The sequence below is a fragment of the Haemaphysalis longicornis genome, unplaced genomic scaffold (genome assembly GCF_048455015.1).
Source record: "Haemaphysalis longicornis isolate Haplotype H1 unplaced genomic scaffold, Haemaphysalis longicornis Haplotype H1 scaffold_10, whole genome shotgun sequence".
In the NCBI taxonomy this organism is placed as follows: Eukaryota; Metazoa; Arthropoda; class Arachnida; order Ixodida; family Ixodidae; genus Haemaphysalis; species Haemaphysalis longicornis.
Window position 1 is genome coordinate 151,264,170 of NW_027526204.1, and position 25,345 is coordinate 151,289,514.

The 25,345-nt window shown below is 49.1% G+C and overlaps 1 protein-coding gene across 4 annotated transcripts in view; it reads left to right on the forward strand.

The window, feature by feature from the left end:
• Positions 1–25,345, forward strand: part of LOC144159654 (A disintegrin and metalloproteinase with thrombospondin motifs like) — a 305,956-nt gene that overhangs the window by 125,589 nt on the left and 155,022 nt on the right. Inside the window, exon 1 of one of the 4 annotated variants that reach the window (XM_077691278.1) lies at positions 22,029–22,468. The exons of the other annotated variants lie outside the window; for them this stretch is intronic. The gene's annotated coding sequence lies outside the window, so the exon portion shown is untranslated. Of the gene's footprint in view, positions 1–22,028; positions 22,469–25,345 lie in introns of those variants that run through there. 4 annotated transcript variants of the gene reach the window in all.

Here is a 25,345-nt window from a genome sequence, read left to right on the forward strand (position 1 = left end):
TTTTTGTGTCCGCTGTTAGAAATACCAAATTGCCGAGCGCGCGCTCCTTAGCGCGTGCCTCGCAACGGCCGCCCGGCAGTTAACAAAATTAAAAAAATGCCTAGCGCTGGTGTGTGCATGCTGCTTCGACTTGAATGTCGAAGCTACTGTAGGTAATCATTGACTTCACATGCGCGGCCGATGAAGAGGCCGTGCTTCGAAAGGCTCGGCGTGCAAAGCATCCGCTAGAGACGATAAGTCGCGCTTGCATAGTGGCGCACGAAAAGTTCGAACAAAGCAACGAGCTCACTTTGGCCTTGCTCAACATAAGTTCATTGAAATGCCCTGCCGCCGACATCAACCACGACACCACAACGACGCAAAACTCAACTTTGCGTCCCTCAATGATCCCCCTACAACAGCTTCGCCATTCATGTCTTGCGCGTGAGTGCAAGCTCCCCTGAATTTTTGTGAGCCTCTAGAAATGCGTCACACACAAAGTGAGCGAGTCACGGAATGAGTGGGTGAGCGAGTGAGTGAGTAAATAAGTGAGTGAGTAAGTGACTGAGTGACTGAGCGAGTGAGTGGGTGAGTGAGTGGGTAAGCGAGTGAGTGAGGGGTGGGTGAGTGAGTGGCTGACTGAGTGGGTGAGCGAGTGAGCGAGTGAGTGAGTGACTGAGTGAGTGGGCGAGTGAGTGAGTGACTGAGTGAGTTGGTGAGTAGGCGAGTGAGTGAGTGAGTGAGTAAGTGAGTGAGTGAGTGAGTGAGTGAGTGAGTGAGTGGAAGAGTGAGTAGGTAGGTGGGTGAGCGAATGGGCGAGTGAGTGTGTGTGAGTGAATGGGTGAGTGAGTGGAACAGGGAGTGGGTAGGTGGGTGAGTGAATGGGCGAGTGAGTGTGTGTGAGTGAATGGGTGAATGAGTGGAAGAGGGAGTGAGTAGGTGGGTGAGCGAGTGGGCGAGTGAGTTTGTGTGAGTGAATGGGTGAGTGAGTGAGTGGTTGAGTGGGCGAGCGAGGGGGAATTGAGTGAATGTGTGTGTGTGTGTGGGTGTGCGTGTGCGTGTGTGTGTGTGTGTGTGTGTGGGTGGGTGAGTGTGGGTGAGTGTGTGTGTGTGTGTGTGTGTGTGCGTGAGTGAGTGAGTGAGCGAATGGGTGAGTGAGCGAATGGCTGAGCGAGTGAGTGAGTGAGTGAGTGAGTGAGTGAGTGAGTGAGTGAGTGAGTGAGTGAGTGAGTGAGTGAGTGAGTGAGTGGCCCGCTGCATGATGGGCAACAAAGAGTGACGCGGTGCTTATCTGGCGTGCCGCCGCGTGATTGTACGGGCCACTGCTCCCCTGCTGCCGTGCCGGTGGGCTTTCTCTTTCTGCCTCTCCGGTCGCCGCCGCTGCCACGGTGGCCTGGCTCGATACACCCGCGCGACTCTGGCATTGACGGGCTTCCGCTTTCTTCCACAAGCTGCAGCCTGGCCGCCCGCACCTTTCACGCTTCGGGAAGCGCCCTTAAAAGAAAATCGCTCCTCAATTGAGCGCCGCGCTGCCGCCGCCATTTCCTTGAGCAGCAGTAGCGGTGGCCTTCTACCGACGTTTCTCCGTGGCGTTTCGCGCGCTTGCTCTCGCTTTGTGCCCTCCCGCAGTTCCTGCGCTTGTCTCCGCGCGCGGTGGAAGCGTCGCGCACGACTGCCGGGGCCCCGTCGCCGCCGACAACACTTTCGGAAAGGAAGGGGAGTGCGCCCCGGGCGCCGCAGCGAGGCTCTTTCTCTCCGTCCTTCGAGTACATACGTGTCGCTCTGGCGACCTCCGATTGCGTGAAGCGAGGGTAGGTGGTTGGGAAACGGACGTAACTATCAGCATGCACGCTCAGCTACGTAACGGTGACACTCCTGTATACAACTCGCTACTTGTGCGCATAAGTGCTGTACAGGCGCAAACTACTCGCGGAGTGGAACGGAGATAAAAAGGAGTCACTGCTTCTGTGATGCATAGGCACTTTGCTTATATACCGGGGGCGAAAGCGAGAAGGTCAAGGTGCTCACTCGCGCTGGCATTTAATGCGCGTGCAATGTGTTCGAGAAAAGTTCCCGGGAGTCGTTCTTCCGGTGTAGGCTAAAAACGAAAACACCCGTATGTTCGCACATCGGAGGACGTACAAGATCACCAGGAGGTTTAAAACAGTCCGTAGCCCTCCGCTACGGTGCGTCTGATAGCCCAGGTGCATGTTCGACGCCTAACCTTTCCTGCCTTCCAAAACATGTTGGAGAGGTACATACTTGGCGAATGGTTTTATAGCGTACAGCGTTTACAGTTCAGTAGTCTTGGTCTAGTTTTTTTTTCCTTTTTACAACCAAGTTTAGGTGACCGAATCAGTGCGGTTTAAACCAGCCGAACGCAGTTGTTGGCTCTTCTCGAGCCAACCTTCTTGGTTTTGTTTTTGCTGTGTCTGCGGCACCACTCGCGACAGCGCGAGGAGCAATGTTCTTTTTTATATTTTGGTTTTATTTCTGCTTTCATCTTGCCTTTCCTTGAGGCCTATCTTAAGCAATACAGTGTGAGCGTGTTTTAGTTCGCCGCGTGAGCACTCTAGTTTACTTGGACATTTGTGATTTTGCCTGTTAATCTTCCGGAGTTTTGTTTTCACCAGTTTTTTGTTTTCATCAATACCTTCTCGACCAATTCATCTAGTTATATTATAGCATATTACACAATGCCCATTCTAATTGAAAGATCACCGTGAGGCTCGGCTATGTACTTGTATTTTACATTATATTTGCCCAAAGCTGCTTGCGCGCTTAGCCAGGTTGACATGTATGACCCCTGCCACCGGTAGTAGTTATAGTTCGTAAAAGTGTTGCCTATATATACCCTTCACGTGCTGTTATGGAATGCGCATAAATGACGCTGAACCCCGAAAGAGCATGGGGCATAAAAAGCATTGATTAGAATTGGCTCCGAACCACCCAAAAACTTTGATTACTAGCCCAATTATGCTACGCATTGAAAGATGCTAAAGAAATACCGGCTTACCGAGAAGCATATTTCCACCAGTTAGTCGGGATGTCCAAGGGATAAGTGAACAATTCTATTCTGTACACAGCGTGTACAGAATGTTGCACAAGGTAACATAAAATTTTTATCTGGCGAGTGACGGAAAGCGCCACTATCCGCCACACGCCACGCTCAAATTTTTGCGGGGTCATAACGTTTCGCGTGGTCAAAAAGCGCCGCGGGGTCTTAACGGTTTTCAGCAGCCACACCTAGCGCGTCCTCCTGTATAAAATAATGATAATGCCAACAGAATCGATGTCATTGACGCCGCCAACTTCGTCGGCTCAGAACATCAGCCATTAAACTAAATGTAAACCATCGCACTTGTCGTTTTCACATTCTCCCACGAGCGGACAGTCGGCAGAATAGCTTTCACTGCATTGCAACATTCCTAGAAATACAAAACTTGCAAGCGCGGCCGCCTAATTTCGTCGGAATTTTTGTGGCTGCAGCAGTTGGAGGGCTGATTGACACAGGAAACAGCTTGAGTAAAGAGGGAAGATAGCCAAAACGCGAATTCGCAGGCCAGTGCCAATTCTTTGACAGGGCGGCTCACTGAAGGACGGCCCTCTCTTAATCTTCTGTCACGGGCCTGCTTTTCTTCGCTTTCGTGTACTTCCCTGACGCAATGATATCCAGCGGTCCCTGCAATTTACAATCACGGTCTCGTCGTCCATTCCCCCGTAAAAGATACGAGTTGGCCATTGTATGACAGCAATTTCGTTCCACGTGCCCGCATCGACTTCGCTCGATCTGTCCCATCCACGAGGTCGATCTCTGTTTTCGCGACTTTTTATTTTGCGTTTCCACGTTTTGCGAAAGCTGCCAGGTTTGCCCTACTCTCCTTGAGAGTCACAAGTTTCTAAGCACGGAGCGACCTTCCTCCCGATGAAGAGCGCTGTGGCGTTGGTGTACGCGTGTCACGATTTCGTCTGGGTTGTAGGCGCTTTTCTATCAATTTGTTGCCCAGGAAAGTTCGTCGAAGGCTCTAAGCATGTATTGAAAGTTAAACTGATTGAACCGCCTCTCTGGTACCACACATATACACGCACGCAGTATAAGCACGTAAAAAATCAGCCATTCCAGACCATCCGCTGTTTCGCAAACTGAACTAGCTACTGAAATCAGGAGCTTTCCCTGCTGCGTTTCTATCCTCGGCGTTATGCGCGTGAGTAATTAGGTAATATAGCAGGCCTGAAAACCGCTACCAAGACTACCCTTGTGCACACCTACGTCTGCGCATGCGCAAATGGCTCAGATTCGTTTGACGCGCTACTGAACACACGAAGGGGCGCCGAGGTTATCCCTTGACATCGGTTTTCCCATCACTTTTTGTACTCCCTCCATCCAATCAGAGCCGCTGTGCATAGGCACCTCAAGGCTCTGTACTCAGCTCTTGTTTGATGAGCTCAAAGCTTCTGAGCCAAACTGAACCACTCTGCTGGAAAAGAGGCTAAGGTGTCATTATGTCATGGTCCAGGTCGCTGGTTAAAAACCAAGCCTCACGGCATGCTGAAGTGCCCTTTTATCAATTATTTAATAAAGTACTTACTTGGAGCATGTCTCTTTCAGGGCACCGTGTCATTGCGTCGAGCGCTGTTCTTGTGTCTCGATTGATTGATTGATTGATTGATTGATTGATTGATTGATTGATTGATTGATTGATTGATTGATTGATTGATTGTAGAGTTTAACGCGCCGAATCCACACCTGAGCTATGAGGTGCGCCGTAAAGGGGAGGGCTCGGGATTAATTTTGGCCACCTGGGAATTTTTAACATGCGCCGAAATCTCGTACACACGGGCGTTTTTTCTTTTCGCTTCCACCAGAAAAGCGGTCGCCACGGCCGGGAATCGAACCCGCGATCTCCTGCTCAGCAGCACAAAGCCTTAGCCACTGAGCCACCGCGGCGGGTGTGCTTGTGTCTCCGACCAATTACATTGGATTCTAGTAGCCCTACTTTTCTATCAGTACTCTTTGATGGTGAAGTTCGTTCCGTCGTGCAGTCCTGCACCCAATAAAAACATGCGAAGACGATTTCAACATCCGTAGATGCCTAAACGTTGCCGTTGCGCTGCCGTGCATTTATTTCCCTTTCGCGCGTCGGAGTTCGGTTCAGGCTACTTTCCTGTAGGACACTGACGTTAACGGCATGGTGTGCTAACCCGCCTGTCTGCCTTGGTTTTCTCCTCCTCCGTCCTTGATCCGCTGATGGGCCTCGCTACTGGGACTTCTTAATCCTTTTTTTGAAAGAAACCTTGGGCAACGGATCAAACTGTTTCTGTCAGGCACCCCCCTTGCGTAACCACAACGGGCACAACAAAAGCCGGGTGAGTGACTGATTGAGCAACCACGCTACTCATTCTACTGCTATCCTCCGCAAAAAAAAAAAAAAAAAAAAAGCGAAATACTGCTGTCGTCCGCTTCGAGTGATCTGCGTCGTTGCCCGCAGAACTGGCTCGGAATGGCACGCGTGGCACCTGAGCGTGCAGCGTGTACGCAGTCGACACGCTCTCGCACCGGCGCGGCCGGGACTCGGAGGACAGAGCCGTCATCAACCACTCAGGGCACGTCCGACAGGATATCGCGTTTTGCCGAAAGGCACCGAGAGAAACTGGAGGAAGACATGCCTGCGAGCGGGACAGCGTGCATTCGAAGAAGAGAGAACCCGTTTCTTCGTTTATTTCTTGGCCGCCTCGTGGAAACCGCCTCTTCCACTGCACGTTCCACTTTTCTTTCTCCACGCGCCACCACCGCGACCGACGGCGGGTTTGGCGTTGGCGCAGCTCTTTGGCTGGCGCGCAGCCTTCTTCGACTCGACCTGAGGCCAGTTTCAGGACTGCGTCTCCAGAGAAAGGCGTACGTCTCGGAGCTGAACCGAAAACAAAGCAGTTCTCGCTTTCGAACAGATTCACACTCTCAGTTTAAATGAGCTCAGTTTAAATGTAAATATTTTGAACACTATACAGAAAGGGAGCTGAAGCTTGGTGCACATTTTTTCGAAGCAGCATATGCATCTGACCAGGGGTTCCATCGAAGGCCAGTGCTGCAATGCGACAGCTTAAGTAGTACGCCGGTCACAGGGCGAGGCATCGTAAGTGCTCGCTTCAACATGCCGTACATGCAAACAAATTTTCATGACGGACAGCTTCAGCAGGAGAGGGTATACTTTCAGTAACCGGGCCATCGGGGTCACGTGTGGGACTATACCTTGACACGACCGAATGTGAGCATTCGTCAGACACATCCAAGCTAATGTTGGACTCCCCCTTAGCTTGCATTGGTTGTCAGTCGGGTCGTCTGAACACCCTGTAGCGAGCGATCTCCACTCCGATAACCCCTGTCTGTCGTCGTCACGTAAGGGGATGCCGACTCTAACTGGATCAGCCCGTTGCAACGATATATGGCGGGCCGACAGGTCGCAGTGCTGGACAGAGCCTGAGTTAGCGATGGACGTTGGCTTCTCCATCAGTGAAATGTCCAACATGAAGCTGCTATCAAAAATAAGGGTGAGGGGGTGCCTCTTCCTCTGAAGCACGACCTCCTGGACGCGGGTAAGACCGAAGAGGAGGGTGGTAGCGCGTGGATGCAACAAGGCCGCGCGTGCGACGCCAACAGAGCTTCTTCCTTGTGAGTCTCGCGGTAGCCTCATCCAACCCAAGCAGGGAAGGGGGTGAAGGGATGAAGACGGCGGACCGGGTTACTAATCTGCCTTAACATGAGGCTAAATAGTGTTATCGTTTATGAAGGGAATTAGGCGTCTTTATCAAAGCCGAATGGCAAATTTCGTGGACAAATTATCAGCAGAAATACACGTTAGCGCATCCTGTGCATGCCCTCAGCGTTTCGCCCAGTGCTCCTACAAAGAGGACATAGCAACTAGCAAAAACCGAAACGCGTGAAAATAAAGAATTTGCAGAAGCTTTCCAGCCGGTGCCCTTGTAAACAGACCTGGACTGGGTCTTCTTTAGGCGGACTTTTGATTAAAGCCTTATACCTATGTCTCATTACATGATTGACCACCAATGACCCCGGCTTCAACAGGGATGACGCAAGAACTCAAGTGAACCAAGCAAAGCCAGAAGCGAACCAGAGCATACCAGTCGTGTATAAACGATGTATAATGATTACTAAAACTTAATTATTAGTGATTACCGGCAAATATTTGTAAACCGCATTTAAGGCGGTATAAATGATTAGAAATAACAACGTAAATTAACATCGATTAAGATAAATTAACATGATGATTAAGGTGGATTAAGACGAAAAATATAAATTAGGGTGGATTAAGAAATATTTATAAAAATGAAGGTGGATTACAGTGGGGATAAGGTGGAATAAGATGTACTATGACGAATTAACATGTGTTCAGGGAGATTAAAGTGGGTTACGTTGTATTAAGATACATTAAACTCTCCAAAACAGCGTGGCAGCTGTGTCGAGTATTAAACGTATGACGAGTATTAAACGGATGTGTATTAAACGTACGTAAGAAGACTTACGTGTCCCGAGAAATTATTCTATTAAGTCGACTCTGCACGGTGTAGTTCCTCGTCACTGCTTTGCTTTGGAAGTATGGCCTATTCCCCCCTGCGTTGGTAGCTCTTTTGGTGAAGTCGGCCCCTGCTCCGGGCACAGAGTTTTGCGATCTCAATGGCTGTATTGGGTGGTTTTCGCCTTGTTCACGACTGACGAGCAATGTTCTGCAATTATTCATTGGAATTGATGAGCGAGTGCCTCCAAAGTGGGGTGCTGCACCATGGTCACTATGAGCGAACGACTTTAAGAGGATTTTTATTATTGCCGGGAAGCAAATTCGTCTGATATCTGCTTAAATATTTATGTTGGTTGGCCCGTTTAATTCTGCCGCTTGTAAGCTCTAGAGATAATATTGTATTGCTCAATTACCCGATAGCATTTTCTGTTGATATCAGTATTTTAAATGTCACTAAGTTTACTTTAGCTTTATTTTATCATTTTTTAACTAACCGTAGGAATAATGAATAAACATGCCGAAAGCGCCCTCCTCAATGAATGTAACAAACCGCTAGAACAAGCAGAAAAGTATAACTACCTCGGACAAATTGTCAGGGATGACCCCAACCACGGGAAACAAACCCGGCGCAGAACATGGTATGGGCTGAGTGCACTCGGCAAGGTCTCCCAAATAATGAAACTGAGCTACCTGTGTCGCTCAAAAGAAGAATATACAGCGAATGCGTCCTGCCGGTGATGACATATGGAGCGGAAACTTGGCGCCTTACTCAAAAACTTGAAAGCAAACTTAGGTCGGCTCAGCGGGCCGTGGAAGGAATAATGATAGGAGCGGCGTTGAATGAGAGGAAACGAGCTTCCTGGATTACGGAGCAAACTCGGGTCTATGATATCACAGTTTAAATATAGAAAAATAAAAGGACTTGGGCTGGCCATGTTGTAAGACGAACCGACAGCGGAGTGGACCACGGGGGTAACAGAGTGGTACCTAGAGACGGTTCCAGAGGAACAAGAAGGCCAATAACTCGATCGAGGGACGAAATAAGGAAATTCGGGGACAAAGAATGGACTCTGGCAGCGCGGGACAGGAGCGGTTGGAGGTCGATGGGAGAGGCCTTACTCCTGCAGCTTACCTAAGTAGCCTGTTGATGATATGATTTCCAATGCACCCCCATGCGGGTATGGACAGCTTTTTTTGCTTCGGTAGTGCTTATTTTTCTTTTTTGTTCTTGTCGTTCTTTCCTCGGATATAGCCACCTTTAATTTTTTTAGGAATTATCTATAACGGCTGCGTTCACGAGCTGTCTTTCCATTTCTTCTTTCTTGAAGAATCAATTCTGGATCACGAATTTTAGCGCACTCCACCGTCTAGTTTATTTATAGCTTCTCTATGCTGTTTTGCGGCAACTCTACCCTGTGATAAGGCACGATTATTAGCGTAACTACTACGCAGCAAAGAAAGGTCACGGAGCACCGGTAGTGTTGTCCAGTACCGTCCCGTGTCCTTCCTTCTACGTCCTTGTACAGTTACGAAAGTAATAATGTCTTATGCTCGATACCAATTAGCTTAAACTTTCTGCGTCAACTGTCTCTATTACTCTACGCTAGTTGCACAGGCGAAATAGCGTGCATGTGATCTCAGTTGCTGCTTCTTCGCAGGCTTCAACCGTAGGCTTTGACCGAACAAATGAAAAACAGAAAGCTGCGTGAGTTGGCAGTTCATAACGAAAAATAGGCAGCGCACAAATGGACGCGGAACAAAGAAAGGACGGACAACACGAGGACTTGCAAAGCGCTGTGGCTGTCAGTCGACCCTTTCTTGTTTGCCATACGCCTGTGCGCCGGCTCTTTCCCACGGGGAAATATGGAGCTACATCCACAATGCACTCCCCACCGAGCGCAGCCAATTGCACGTCACCGTGGGCCACTCCTAGTGGATTTATTCTCGCATAAACCACTGCCAAGGTTTGGCGTTTCAGAACATTGCCATGGCTATAATTACTTGAAAAGCTTTGTTGTAGAGTTGCTATTAGAAGCGGGAAAAACTTTTTCTCCTCAGCCCAATGTTTTAAAAGATCAAAAGACGAAAGCAATCAGGTGTCAATGCATAAATGTGGGCTAGTTGGTTCGAACTGTTAAACGTGGTTAAGTGGCGCGGTATAGACGGTACAACAAAGAAGACATCACACACGACTAGCGCTGGTCCTGTGTGGTCTCTTCTTTGTTGCCCCACCTACACCGCGATTAATATGTTTCACAACATTTCTTGGCAACGACTTTTGACGGATCATTAAGCGAAATATCTGCAGGGCACTGCGAAGGGATCTTGCAGTTACAGGGTATTCAAGTTTGCCGTTCCCGACACGTCGCTCCAGTGAGACGGTTCTACCGGATTCCTCAGCCCATTTTGTCCGAAACGTGCGAGCTTGTTCGTGTCGAGCTGCAGCGTAGGCGAGCGGCAGCTGCTGCCCGGTGCGCGCAGCCAGCGGGCGTCGGGAAGGCGAGCAAAATTTGATTTGTCAGATTCCGCGGAGCCGCCTTGCGGAAACGGAGTCAAGCTGGAGAGGAGGACGTCGTCCGCTCCACATAGCGCTGTCAGCTGACGGGCTCTTGTCTTCCACTGGCCGACAGGCCCTTTCGAGAAAGCACAAACAAATAGACAAACGGAAGCTGCGCGTGAGAAAGTTCTTGCCAGCAATTTCGGGAGATTGCTTGCGGAAGGAAGATGGTTACCGGAGGGGGAGCTCCGGTCTCTCTCTGTGGAGCGGTGCATGACCTAGTTCTAAAGTGGTTACAGGGGTCAAAGGGGTGAGAGAAAGAGCGAATTGCGGGGTTAAAACGACGTTGTTTAGCCCGTGCTTGACGTAAAGCGTTGACGTGAGCGTGAGAGAGTCACGAAGATGGTTGCGCAATGCCTAGGCACAAAAAAATTCCGGTTATGCTGCGACAATGGCCGACGTTCGCTGCACGGTTAGGCCGCAGCACTTATATTCTATATCGGAGCCCCCGTCTCCTGGAAGGCAGTATACGTGCTGGGTGAAATACACGGGTTCGAGGCAGGGAGTTGTGTCATTGCGTCACTTCTTCGTCTTCATTCTTTTTTCATACAGCAACATACTGGAACGGCCTTTCTGATGAAATCACCGCGGTAACCTGCCGTTTCACATTTTCGAACCCCGTAACAAATTAACTTGCAGTGTAATAAAATTTGACCCCCAATTTTTTATATATCTATCCGGCCTTTATATAATACGCTTTCAATGGGGTCTTTAAGGTAATAAAGGGAAATAAAATGGAATGAAATGACGGAGGAATTTCATCCCCGTGCCCCTTGACTTGACGAACATGCCCCCCCCCCCCCTCCTCCACCACATATGGCAAAGGTATTGTCACAGCCTGTAGCGGCTGCCTCTTTCTCCTGTTTTTGCTTTCTTTAATTTTGATCGGTAAATTTCAATTAGTCGCGAAGAGGCCGGTGACCAGCGTTACTTCCATAAACGAAAATTAAATCCGTTCGTTCATCCAGAAGTGTCCATATGGAATTTTATAAACCTTTAAGAGTCTCTCACTGGACACAGGCTACGATGGAAATAAATGTTTTGTAGTGAAATGCTGTGTCGATTCCTCGACAAGCAATTTCTGGTTCTTTAATGACTTAAATGCGAAATGAAGGTGACGGCCGTCTTCTACACTATAACAACAAGAAGCCATGACGACGCACGATATACAAGCACGAACGTAGGGGCCTCCATGCTCAGGTAAAAAACAAAGAAAAGAAGCTTTTTAAAAAATATCTAGGCAGCCACTATGTTTTCCCATCTTCTCCAGCTGTCTACTGTTTACTGTCTTTGCTATTTGTTCGAAAACACTGAGCATTTCCTAGCTTCCTCCTTCTTCGTGTCCTTCCTATGACGAGGTTCCGCATGGAATTTTAAATTTAAACAACTGGCCTAATTTTTCTTTCTTAGATCTGTTGGCTCTTTTCGGTCGACAATAATAAGGCAGTACTACGGTGCCGGTAACGCTTTTATGGTCTCCTGGAATATAAAACAGCGTAAAAAATGCTAACACAACACGGGCTTACAAACGGTAAACCAGACTTTGTTGAAGCTTGCGCAGAAGCTTGCGCAGTGAGAGAATACGCTTAAACCATACTCAAGCTACTCGTGAATGGGGCAAGGATTTCGAAATTGAAGGAATTCTCGAAGATCAAGTGCAAAGTGACTTGGATATCGGTTACGTTTATGGGAATACATTTTACCTCCTCTGCCCCGTATCCAGAAGGCGTAGTATGCCAGTCGGCGAGAGCTTCTGTCAAGCGAAGAAATAAAGCCGCAGCGTTTTTTACGTGGCATCGGCCTACGACGAGCGAATTATATATGATACGATGAATAGACAGTTCTGTCGGCCTGCACGTATCCAAGTCACTATCAGCTACAATTCACGGAGCGTGGCGAAAGCATGGAGCACTGCTAAAACAGATTTATTGATTTGAATGATTGTAGGGTTTAACGCGCCGGAGCAAGGCAGGCGATGAGGCGCGCCGTAGTAGTGGGCTCCGGATTAATTTTGATTAGCCGGGAATCTTTAACGTACGCCGAAATCTCGTACGCACGGGTGTTTTTCCTTTTCGCTTCCATCAGAAAAAAGGCCGCCACGGACAGGAATCGAACCCGCGTCCTCGTGCTCAGCAGCACAACGCCTTAGCCACTGAGCCACAGCGGCGGGTTTTAAAACCGAACGCCATTAGCAGATGAAAGATTGCGCGTATTACTGCGCACAATAAAGTGTCCATGCACTGACGTGTATTACCATGGGCTGCAATATACCCATTGAAGTTGTTCTACGGCCAAATGCAGCAGGTACATGAAGCAGGTCAACGGAATTCCGGTTCATATGGAAGATGGGGATTATTTTGGGGTTTAGCGCGCCGAAGCCACACCTGGGCTATGAGACGTGCAGTAGTGGAGGTCTTCGGATTAATTTTGACCACCGGAGGTCCCTACGTGTGCCAGAATCTGGACACACGGATTTAAACCATGAAGATTTTGATCCGTCATATAACCCTAACAATCTCATCGAACGCTTCGCCCAGCTCATTTCATCTCGGGAATAGTACATGCCTTGAACTTTATTCCCTTTTCTTTTAGATTGGTGCTTTTAGTGTTCACGTCACTTCATGACTATGCCTATGAACGTTACTGTACTATTTTTGCGTTATGTCACAAAAGTTTTGTATTACTCAACACTTGTCAATTTATTTGCATTCATTGTTCCTGACTGATCATCATGCTGCTGTTTGCTAACTTGTAATGGGGTCGGGACCTCGTCAAGCTGATCGAGATTTTAGTCCCGTACTCCTCCTTTTCAAAGGAACTAAAGCTGTTTGATGACGTAGGAAAAAAAATATGGAAGTGTAGTATTCCCAGCGGTACAATATGTGAAAACGTAAATTACTGCAGTACTTCATGACAGGCGCTACCGCAGAGGGATTTGCGCCAAACACGGTGAACCTAACATTGCTGTTAATTAGGGGAAAGTATACACAAAAGATCACCCAGCCATGATTCACAGTCGATGTTCAAGCTTGGTTATGTTCTGGTATATCGGCGGCAGAATGGTTCCCCTCAGAGACAGATCTTGGACCCAAGATATCTCTAAGGGCCGCAGTTTCACGCTGTGTGCGTGCGCGAAGTACTTGGTGCATACCAAGCAGGCGCCTGCATTCGCTAATGGCACGGAGGGTTGGAGCGTTTTTAGGCAGACAGAAGGCAGGCCCTCGTGTAGTTTACGTCCAAAACAACGCCTCAACAGCTCTGAATGCCTTCGGCTAAATTTACCTCGACGCAGAGCGCGACCGCGAAACCACCACGGCGAAGAAAAAAAGGACAAAAGTAAAACAATGCATAAATGTCACCACCACTTCGTTCCGCATGCAGGTGGCCGCCCGCAACGCCTCGCCTTGTCCCCGCGAGTGTTGTCAAAAGGGGCTCGCAGAAAGCATGCTGGGGCGGCAGCGCCTTGTCTGGGCTGCGTGATCCTCGTGCACACCAACCCACACTCGACCAGAGTGCCGACAAAATTGACGCCCATCGCCGTGCACCATGCCAAGCGAACGGCCAGCCATGGCGCTATTTTTGCCGGTGCATTCCGAAGTTCTGTAGGCATTGTCATCATCGCCAACAAATGCTGTGCGTACGTCAAACAAAACAAAATAATAAGCACACCTGTGCCACTGACACTTTGTATGCTTCGAGCAATCAGAAAGAAGGAATGTGCTGAGGATCGCCCGGCGCCTACTGCCAATCCCGCGGCCTTTGTTGCCTAGGTGGTGTCGACGCAGCCTTCAGCTCGAGAACTTGAACGTAGGTGTGCACTCCCTCCCCCATTTTTTTCTCGGCAGAGCAACTCCCTTTCCGCGCTGTCGGTATTATAATGAACGCAAGGACAGAAGGAGGGGCCGACGGCCCAGCTGCGAGATCAGATCATAAACAATGCCCCAGCAGCCCCCTTACGCGTGCATTCTTTTTGAACGGGTTAAGGATATGTTCATTCCAGTGATAGCAGGATAGACTCAATTTACTACAGCAAAGGAGTCTCAATTCCCTTGTCCGGTACCATTGCCGGCATGCAGTAGCTCTTTTTATCACAGAGCGTTATCCCAAGCAGAAGATCGTAAGTCACCACCGTCCCGATCCGCTGCTGTTAACCTCCCGGCATAGGAAGCGTGCTATACGCCTCGAGCTTCGCGATCGCTGCGCCGCCTGCCGCCGCTTCTCCGCGGCGTTGACGGGATTTGCGCTGCGTGGCTGATAGGGGCTCGTGCAGTGTTTTGGTTCCATATCGCTTCTTTTCGCCTTTCCGCGCCCTAAAAAAACTTGTTATGGTGATGTCTATATGCGAAGAGTACGTTTAGGTCACTTAAAAAGCAGCTGCGTCTTCGTAGAGTACGCGATCGCCTGCAAGAGCTACCCGGGGACGCGGTTCTGCGCGCTTCGTCGCCGCTCTTCCCGGCGTCGGCGACGGCAGCAACAGATCACCCATGTCATCTCCAAAACATCAGGCACAATCGAATTCTACTATCGCCTCGTTTAGACCTGATACTGGCACAATGAGAGGTTGGCTTCATTTTGCAGCGTGGACAACGAATGCGGCTTCGTTTCGAATATATACGTCACAGAAAAATATGTTTCGGGGATGTTATTACCCAATCCCGCACAATAACTCATGCCTTTTATAAGAATATAAACCATGCAAAAATGTTAAGTGTATTCCAAGCCTGTGCGTCGTTAAATATGTCCCTACACACGCCATATAGCAAGAACCAAGGCAAGTTATGAAACAACGGAAAAATAAATGCTGTGCAAGTGCGGAATTAAGAAACATAATAGCTCTAATGGAAATGAAAAAAAAAAAAAAGTGCAGCTTCTGACATGCTAAAGACGTTCGTCGAAACATAAACCAGGTAGGGTTCACTAGGCCAACTATACGCGGAATGCGCTGCTATTGCGCGAGACATTAATAGGAGGGCGGGGGGGGGAGGGGGACGCTGTGTACAAATGCGGAGCGGAATCAAGCAATGAACGTTTTAGTAATCCCACACATATATCTCTCGTTCACTTTTCTTTTGTTTTTCTACTTCAACGAAGAGCTGATCGTACGGCGGAAGCATATTTGGAAGTATTCAGGGTAGGCTGTTCAACAAACGATGAAATGTGTCGTTGGAATAGTGTGGTATGTGATAAGGCCCTCTGATTTCAGTTTCTAGTTTATTGTGCAGGCTCCCTGTGCTATATGACGATATTTCGAAGAAGCATTTAGTCGTGGACGAGGATTATATTCTAAGCCCGTCTCCGCGCTGCTCGCAGATGATATATGTAGCAGATGAGTGTTTGCGGGCGCTCACCTCACGACAAGACGACTCTGTCGTGTGCTGATCCCCGAGTATAATTATGCGTTGTCCATCGTACGATTGTTGAATATTCCAGAAATTATCACAGACCGGCTTGTAAATGGTGGTGATCAATATCTGAGGTATATTGGCAAACGTAACGGTCGTCTGTCAGGTATGAGTGCTCCGCTGATTATGTAAGCGCACAAAACCGATTTAAATCGTAGTGTATAGCCGTAGAATGAACATCTGAGGAACCGGTGGTTACGGAGAAACTGCTAGTAAATTCAGGTCAGTGTAACTACAATCGGCTCCATCATACGTTCCGCGACGCTGGCCTGTGACACACACCTGGCGCTTATACAGACCGAATATACCACACTAAGATCACGTCAGAAACATTTACCCTCTCGTAAACACACCCCATTTGCGAACAGAGTGTCTGCTTCACATAAACAAGGATTTCAAACGCCCGCAAACGGTAAATCTCAGTCGTGAACGTGCCGCAAAAGCAGCGGCGGCACTGGGGAGCGGGACGAGGACTCCCGCGGCTGCTTTCGAAACGGGCCGCTAGGGGGATTTCAGTGGCGCCCCTACAGGCCGCGCTCGAGGCGTATAGGCCTCCTGCGCTGGAGTTTTGGCGACATGCAGCGCCCCTAGCGGCCGACGCCTCTGGGTAGTACAAAAGCAGACGACCCTCGCCGCCCTCCATGTGTTTTCAATTACAAGCCAGAGTGAAAGTTGGTTGTGGCGCTTTGCAGCGTGTTTAAATGACTGCATACTGTATGAAATAGCCCTTAAAGTAGCTGCAGAGGCTAAACAAAATGATATCCGCTAAAAGAAGCCGATTTGTCGGCTTTCTTTTGAGCGAGCTGTCGCGGTGGTCGCGGCGTGGGACAGTATCGCTAGGTCGGGTGGTTTAACTGTTTGACGACAGTTAGTTTTTTTCTTCTTGCGTGCGGTCGACAAAGGAAAGTTCACGAGTAGCATAAACACGGAACGCTGCTCATCTTAGATCCTGCTGGCCTGGCACTGCCTTTGAAACGAGTGGAAATTTTCTTTCGTATTTTCGCAAACTAAATTATTCTTGCGTAACGTTTTACGCCGCACGATGTACGAACGGCAGGGTACATGTATACTAGCGAGAAGGTGGGGCAATAGCGCCAATTAAATAAACAAATTAAGCGCTATTAATAAAGGACGCAAAACACGCACCAAATCACACGCACAGCTTAACATAACACAGCCGCATACACGGCGCGGGGCCCCGAATATTTACATACGATCATCACTGACTGTGTTGGTTTTCTAGTGCAGGGGTCGTCGAATCTTAACGCCGACACGTCAGTTTCGACTTCAAATGGAGTTAGACAGCGAGACAAGAACAGAGAATTGGCGTCCTCCAGTTGAATTTGCCCCCCCCCCCCCCCCCATGTTCACACTTCGCCAGAATATTGTCAAATATTATTAGAAATTCGCAGAATTTTTTCTCTTTGCATTCAAAGCCCCCTCCTCCCCCCCCCCCCCCCCCCCTTCCCGATTTGCCGTCCAGCCCTCCGCCGTGTCGGCTGCATGGAACTCGGCCGTTGCTGACCCTCATTCTAGGCTATTAAGTGCGAACTGGGAATGTATGCTGCAAGAGCATAATTAAGTAAACTGAGAGCAAACAAGGAAAGCAAGCGGCCTCTTAGTTCGCCCGACCATTTTGTTTTACGGCCACTAATTTTGGAATCGCAAAACAGGTCGCGGCATTTTGTCACTGAGACACGCAACAAAACGGCAAGCTAACGCTGCACCATGTATTCGTAACGGCGACGCAAACGAGCACTGTTTAATGAAAGTGCACGCATAGTGTGCAGGTACTCAAAAGAGCGGCGCACCGCAGCAGGCGAGCCAGTAACGTTGGGCGAGCCTGCGGTCCGCCGGACTCGCTGGCTTTTTAAAGCGCGATCATCACCGGTTGCGTCACTCTTCTTTTTTGATCGGCTGTTTTTGAGAAGTCTTTGTCACCTAGAGTATTAGTTTAAACTAGAAATTTTACTTAAAATTTCACTTCGTACGACCATCTATCGGTGAACCTGCGAGTAGCAGACGCCGTCACGGTCCCGGCACTTTCGTCGGCGCTGTAAACGTGTTTAGCGCTGCAAAGCTTTTTTCCCCTAATGCCAAGTTGATCACTGAAATAGATCGGACGCGTCGGGAATGAGCTGGTGACCATGTCGCAAAATAATCGGGAGCGTCGAGCTCATTTCGCTTCTGTCAACACGGGATCCTATGGGACCCACGCAGCTTTGTACTACCCGGAAGTACTGCCCGGAAGCCGCTTGCGCAGCGCCCCCTGGGCAGCGCAGGAGGCCTATCCCGTTCCTCAGGAGTAGATAGTGCTGGTTGTGAATGGGCACCACGTATAGAATCACGCGCAATAGCTGTCCCAAACGAGGAGCTGCGTCCTCTGCTAATGGGAGGAAATGATGAATCTCCCACTGCGATCTCTCGCCTCAACAAAGGGAAAGATACCGTGGACGAGGATCGGGTCGATGCGAGCGTGTGGAAGTGTCTACGTGCCTGCGTGTGCGCACGTGCTCGCACGCTCGAGTGTGCGTGAAGACATCCGTCCCCAGAAATTTCCAATGTTCTTGCCAGTTCACTGGCAAGAATAACGCATCCCAGGAATGAAACATGCCCACGCGTGCGCGGGCTTCGTCCGTACGCTTCTGATTAAGAATGTATTTTTCTTGTTGGAAGGAGGGGTTGTGATTACTCTCCTGAAAGAAGTCTATTCCGTGTAATTACACTCTCCTGAATATCAGCCGTCAATGTCTCTCGAGTGATCAAATGATGGCTAGCTTCACTGCACCATCATTTTGCCAGGAAATAATTTGCACTGTTTCTGTTATTTGTTCGCGTTTCTTATTTTTGTAAATTCATACTTGACATAAAAAATACCTAAAGAAGTAACTCCTAGTATTTATTCTGTGTGGACTTCGCTGTGAGCTGTGGGCTGTGAGCTGGTCAGACCCTTGGTCTGACCGTGCTTCAACCGATCAAACGATGGTCAGCTTCGCTGTACCTTCATTTGGTCGGATATCGGTGCCCGGAATTTCTAATTTTTGCGTTTGTGATTCTTTTAAGTTTATATTTGGCGTCAACATCACTGATTAAGTAATGGCCTCATCTTTATTCGCTGGGCCTTCAGGTACAACCGGTCGTGCCTTTTACCTCACCGCGCGTCAACCTATCAACTCAGATGCAATATTCAGACTTATACGAAGTTGTGACAGGCCTCACGATGCATAAATATCCTCCGAACGTCACCCTACGAATGTCGCAATGTCCCCTAAAATCATCGCTGGTCTGTAAACACGGAAGAGAGCGCACGCGCTGACGTCACATCCGCGGCAAATTGGTGTCCGCAAGCACGACGAGGGCGGGTGAGAGGAACTACCGCGGAACTCATGGAAGCGAAAACAAAGGGCCCACCTCCGAAGAGTTTCAAAGAAACAGTTTCCAAATGTTTCCCCTGGACCATCCAGCGCTCCAGTGACTCCGCGCACACTTGCGTATCGCTTCGAGCGCCCTTTCTCTCGACGGGGAAGGAGAGGCGCGCTCAACGCATGGCCAATTTCGCTTTTGCAGCAGGGCGTTGTTTGCCGGCAAACAGTTTTGCACATACGGCGCACTGACCGTGCCTGTCGTCACGAGCGCGCCCGCAGCGCCCCGATGGGCTTTCGCGAAGGCGCCCCTTGTGGATTGCTGTCATGGACGTTGTCGGTACTTTGCCGTATACGGCCCGACGACCCCGTCTTTCCTGGCTTCTTTTCTTTTTCGCGCGCAGGAAGGTTTGACGTGTCCTCTGACCTTTGATGTTTCATCGTGCGCTCCTTCTTGTCTCTTGGCTTTCTTTTCCTGGTCTTTCTCCTTTCTTAGCGGACGGAGTCCACGCCTTGTTGTCTTCTGACGTCTATTTTTGTCTACAGGTGATGTCCTACAACGAAAGTTTGAGGCTTTGGTTTACGTAAAAAGAAAGCCGAAGCAACGCAACTGAGTCATGCCGGAACAGAAGAACTAGGTCAGCTTTGCTTGTAGAGCGGCATGTCATCGTAAAGCGGGAATACGATTTACTCATACTTAAAAAATAAATTGTTAGATACACAAGCTTGCCACTCCTTTCCTACCAGCGTTCCTTCTGTCTAAGTTCAGAGGGGTCCTGTGGGGCCTGTTCAATGAAAAGTGCTAGCACGCCGTTCCAAGCACTCTATCATGAGCCTTAGTGATATTGCTATAGGCTCGTTAAATCATTTGGGCGTAGCAGAATCACCTCGGCTCTAGGGCTGTCTATCGAGGCACGTAGGCTGAATCAAACGTTTGAAAAAGCAGCCTTTTATACGTCACACACAACGCATTAGGCCGGCGATGATAGACCGGCGTCCAGGACAGTCTTCTCACACCGGAAGGTCCTTGCCGAATTGCCGTCAGCGGCCGTCGCTAGAGCTCCTCGGAAGTTGTAGTCGGACTTCTCGGCGACAGGCCCGACTTTTACCCCGAGAGACGACACGCAAGCTACTTAAATACTGTGCGCCGAACTGGCACGCTACATTTTGGTCCGTCTGCTACAGCTGCGACGAAAAAAAAAATTGCTGGGAACATCGGCGATGGCGTGCGTATTGACAGCCTTACGGCTTAGTCGGTGTCCAATTTAAACTGACGTTACGAACGCACTTTGACGTTCGGACGTATCGTCGCATCTACAGTAGGCATCGCAGCAGAGTGAAGAATGGAGGGATAACGGGCGTGGTAATTAGCGAATTGATAAGAAGGGGATACCTCAAAGTCTCCCTGGCTAACACCCCTCGCTCGATGCAAAAATCACCATCAAGGCAATATCAAGAATTAATAAAACTTGCTGCTGGGCTAGTTGGTTCATGATCATAACAACTGGGATTAACGCTTTAAAGAACAGGACACACGTAAGAAAAAACGGACAAGACTGGCGCTACTTATAGCCGTGTTAACGGCTTCGGTTATCTATGTATTTGTTGCGATGATTGGTTGGGAGTTGTCCTTTAAATGGTTCACGCTGCGCATGATCGAGTCTGTTATTGTATAAATGCGAAGATGTAGCTTGCGAATAAATCAGTTGAAGTAGCGCCAGTCTTGTCTGTTTTTTCTTGTATCCGTTTTTTCTTGTCCGTGTATCCTGTTCTTTAAAGCGCTAATCCCAGTTGTTATGAATATCAAGAATGTAGTCAGTAAATTAGTATGAGTGCAACGACAGACGAAATCATGACACAATATCAACGAATTATCCCACAGTTGTGGCTGCCAATTAGCCTGACGTCGCGGGCATGGCCCGCCAATTTTTGTATGTCGCGGCTCTCAGAAATTCAGACTTGATTACACCCACTAAGTCAACTTTGCCGCTTTACGTGCTGAGGGCACAGAGAAGCACGCTTGAAGGTTAGTTTTCGGTCTTGTAAGATCGGGCAGTCCGCCTACAACAGCGTGCGCTGCAAGCCGTAAACAGATCAGGATTGATTAAGGGGGAGGACATGTAAACAAAGGCCCCTGAGAGTGCATTACGTTGCTCACGACACGCACTGCCGGATCCTATCACCCGACGCCCTACTGTCAGGCTGTGTCCCGCCCGGTTAGTTTTTATATCGCGCTTATCACGTTGACATCACTAACAGCGCCACAGTTGCCTCTGTCGTTATAAGATGATTCCCCAGAAATGAATTGGGAAGCTCGGGAAGCTTTCACGGAAAGGAAGAAATGCGTGCTGAAGTGGGCTATGCCTTTCTCTTCCTGCCAAGGTACAAAATAAACAATAAAATAAATTTGTACGAACGTAAAGAAATAACGTCTTTACCTGCATTCTGTTTCCGGATCTTCAATAGTTCGGTTGGGATTTGCGCAGCAGCGTATTAGTTAGGATGAGCTATGTTCTAGGCTCTTATTTTTGCGGAAGCTCATCGTGCCATTTTAACGGTCTCTCGTACTTCCGCATTTCCTCTTTGTTCCTTCTTTGCCCATTTCCTTTTTTCTAGTGTTCCAGTACGCGCAACACATAACAGTCGCCTGAACTCAGCACGATCCACCACCCTCATTCACACCATGATCCATAACAGTGAGCACGGAGGTTTGTACCTGCAATGAAAAAATAAATAAATAACGAAATAGCACGTCTTTAGAGGAGCACGCTGACTCCAAACTGCTGAGCAGCCGAGGCTCCCTTCCCAATCACAGAGACGCGTTTCAGTCCATTCATCAGTCACCTCATCGATCGAGTCGTCCGCTTATCGATCACCCAACCATCAATTCATCGACCCCCAGACACAGGTGAGCTGTCCCAGTGCGCTTCTAAGCCCGCCTCCGCGGCAGCGAAAGCGCGGCCCGACGCTACGCGGGCTCACCCACCCGTACGTACGCCTTTGCCCCCAGCGTGCGGAGAAGTCCAGCGGCGGTCCGAGCCGAAACGTCCGCGCGCGCTGCGCTGCGAGCGAAAGTCCGCGCGGCGCGTCGTGCGTCGCTGCGTCCGCTCGGCGAGGGGGGCGCACTTTCTTCGGGGGAGGGGGGAGCAGCGGACGGGTTGCGCGCAGAGGTGGCGGGGGAAAAGGTGGAAAGGCGGCGCCAGTGAAAGTACCACCGTCCGCCAAAGCACCGAACTGGGTCAGCGACGTCAGGCTGCTGCTGCCGCTCGCTCTGCTCGCCGCCGCCGCCGCTCTCCAAGACGACGACGACCAGATCGGCCGCGCACGCTGCCGACGCTGTTGTATCACCGAGGAGAGGGCCAAGCAAGCTCGCGCACGCCCGGAGAAAGCGCTGAGGGTACGACGGCGGCGACAGCGAGCAGCGACAGCGGCCAGTGAACGGTGCACGCTTGCGTTTCGACGTCTTCGCCGCAGAGATGGGTGCGGAGGCCTCCGCGCGCTGTGACCGCTGGATAATATGAATCGCCGGAGCGGATTGCACGCACCCGAAGACGTCGCCACGGAGAGCGGCCAGCAGGCGCCGCAGCCGCCACTAGCATCTGCCGGACCGCGGTCGCCGCTCGAGCGGTGCTCGGGGTGAGTGTCTCCTTCCCCCGCCCCCCTGTGGGCTTCCCGGGGGTGGTGCCCTGCAGGGCTCCGTACTCGCGCACCGCTACTTCTCCCTTTTGTAGACTTGGGCTCACTTTTCATCCGGGCCGCAGGCACTGCAGTATCGTGTCGAGATATGCATTCATCCACAGATATACCTATTTTTTTTCGTATGGTAAAAAAAAAAAGCAATAATAAAATACACTATCAGGAAGCAGAAGAGGTCGAAAGCGTTTCCAGCCGGCTGGTGCTTCGAAGATCAGCTATGTTATCCAGTACAACACGGATCCTGGCTGTGAAGAATCAATAGTCTCAAAGCTCAATCAGATTAGGCCGGTGTCTTCGGATGAAATCGCGGTTCATGAAAAATTCATCGGTGGGACGCGGTACTTTTGAGGCAGCTGAGAAAGAAAAAAAAGGACCCAGTTGGTTCAAATTAATCAGTAGCTCTCCACTACGAAGCGCCTTATAGCTCAGACGCAGGTAATCCCCCGGCAGTAAAATGCCGAAATTTAGAATTCAGAACGAAAGAAAAAATGCACAACACAACGCACATCTTAGTCAATCAGGGAGTTCATTTTTTTTACGTGATTAAAGCATATGTCAGGTACCCCTAAGTGCAAATTGTGGAATAAATGATTAATAAGCCGCTCTGCTATACAACGAGCCCTTTATATCCAAATTCGCTACTATACACACATGCATTGCGGGGAAGCACTTTTAAGGCGTCATATCAGCAGTCGATACTATAGTTGTAAGGACCTAAGAGTTTTTATTACCCTTGCAAGATCTCACAATCCTTATAAAACAACATACACCAAGGTCTTTTAGAGTCGGCTTCACAACCACACAGGAGTGCATTACTGTGAAGACATTTTGTGGGGTCAGTACAAGCAGCCTGATATGGAAGTTTTAACGCCCCAGCGCCTTTTATTAGCAATTTTTTTTATGCGGCGCTCGTTGGGCGCACATAGAAATAATGAAGCATTTAAAAGCTCGTGGTAGCAGATATCGGTGTTTTTCAACGTACGTGACGTACTCAGCAGCAGGCGACCTTCGGGAAAGATTACACAGCCTCAACGAAACGCCTTCCTTTCGCTTTCAGTTCGGCGCTGCACTTTTTATTCATTCATTCATTCGCTGAAGCCACACTCCAGTTCGGCATTTCCGTATGCTCTCAGAGTAGACAAAGCTTAAGTCCAAGTATACGGCCTCAGAGTTAGGCCGGAACGGATAGTTTCGGGGTCGAAACTACGCACTCGTTTTACGAAACTGCGGCCTAATGAAGAAATACACCATATCCATTGGGAGTAGGGGTTAGTGCTGATAGCGTGGTAGCTGGTGGTAGCCACGCTGTTCGCTGGGATTGTGGTAACTGTCACAGAAAGCGTGAGTGTTTATTTAGCGTAATTGTTACTTCCTCAAATACATGTCTGTACCCATCCTTTATATCTTTAATGGATCCTCGTATATCGGGGCTTTGAAGGGCTGGGTGAACCGAACTAAGTCTGGTGAACTAATGGGTATCTGAGTAAAAAAAACTGTGATACCTAAAATAGTATGAGATGAGAAGGGTGCTAGCCGTCAAGTATCAAATTCCTGCGTCTTAATCCACGATTCCATACACAAGTCTTGCTAACAAAGTTCTGTATAAATATTCGGTTAAAAACGCAGTTTTTTTAAGGCCTAAAAGCTTAGTATGCTTGCTCGGAGGTGACGCTGGTAGGACGCAGGAGGAATAAAAGGAATAAAAGTTTATACTGAAGGTACTGTCGATGGTTTTCCCCGTCTGTATGTGCGCTCACACACGCAGAAACGCTGCATCCGGACGCCTAAACTATACTTTCCAATTTTGCGTTATCCGCGGTAATGCTGCGGTCACACATAGACCATAACAAAAACAAAATGTACATTCTTGTAGAAATATCGTGACTAAACCTACTTGAGGTGCTCTTCGGATTTAACCGCGAGGCTCCACAAGTGAAAAGAAAGAAATTCTTTACTTGATTCCCTTTTCTCATTTTGCAATTTGTCATCTTTATTTGTTGTAGTAGTTATAAATCTAGCTGATGCATCATGCTGCTAAATTCGGCTAGCTTCTACTAAGGCCAATACTGTTCCTACAACTTCGAACGCCACATTCCGATAGAGTGGCAATAAATACATCCCGCGTGAATCAAAACGCGTCCACAGAAAGTAAAATCGCACATTTATAAGGGCTTCAATTTTACCATTCGCAGCATAGAGAGAATAATGGTTAAAAAGAGAGCCAAGTGGCCGGTGCCCTTTCCACAGGATACCATTGAAACTGACCGCCTCGTCCGTGCTGTTGAACTGACGAAGCTGGGTGCACACAAAGGGTCTGGCCAGTGCTCTCTACCATTGCTCGTAAAAATGGTTCGGAATTGCTTCGATGTTGGAGTCATATTGGCACTCCGAAACTATGTGGTGGACTACAGATGGGCCGCCACATAAGTTACACAGAGGGGAATGCCGTCTAGATCACATGGCACTGAGTTATTTCGGATGAGGAGTTTGAAGCATCCGGAGCACATGTTACTGCGCTTTCGTTCGGCGGCGAGTGGTTGACAGGGGTACCTGTCCGCCTGTAGAGCCTGTACTACTATACTAGGCCATACATTGATAGGTGACCAGTGGGAATGTCGTCTCCATGCATTAGGTGTAAGGTACCCGGGGGGGGGGGGGGGAATAACGGAATGTGATGGTGTGTTAACGAAATGATTCCGCGGTCATAGTGTCGCGCGGAAAACGCCATAAATCGGCAAAAGTGGTTCCACTCACTCACACTCACACTCACACAGAAAAATATACTTTTCTCCACGAACTCACTCACACTAACGCTCG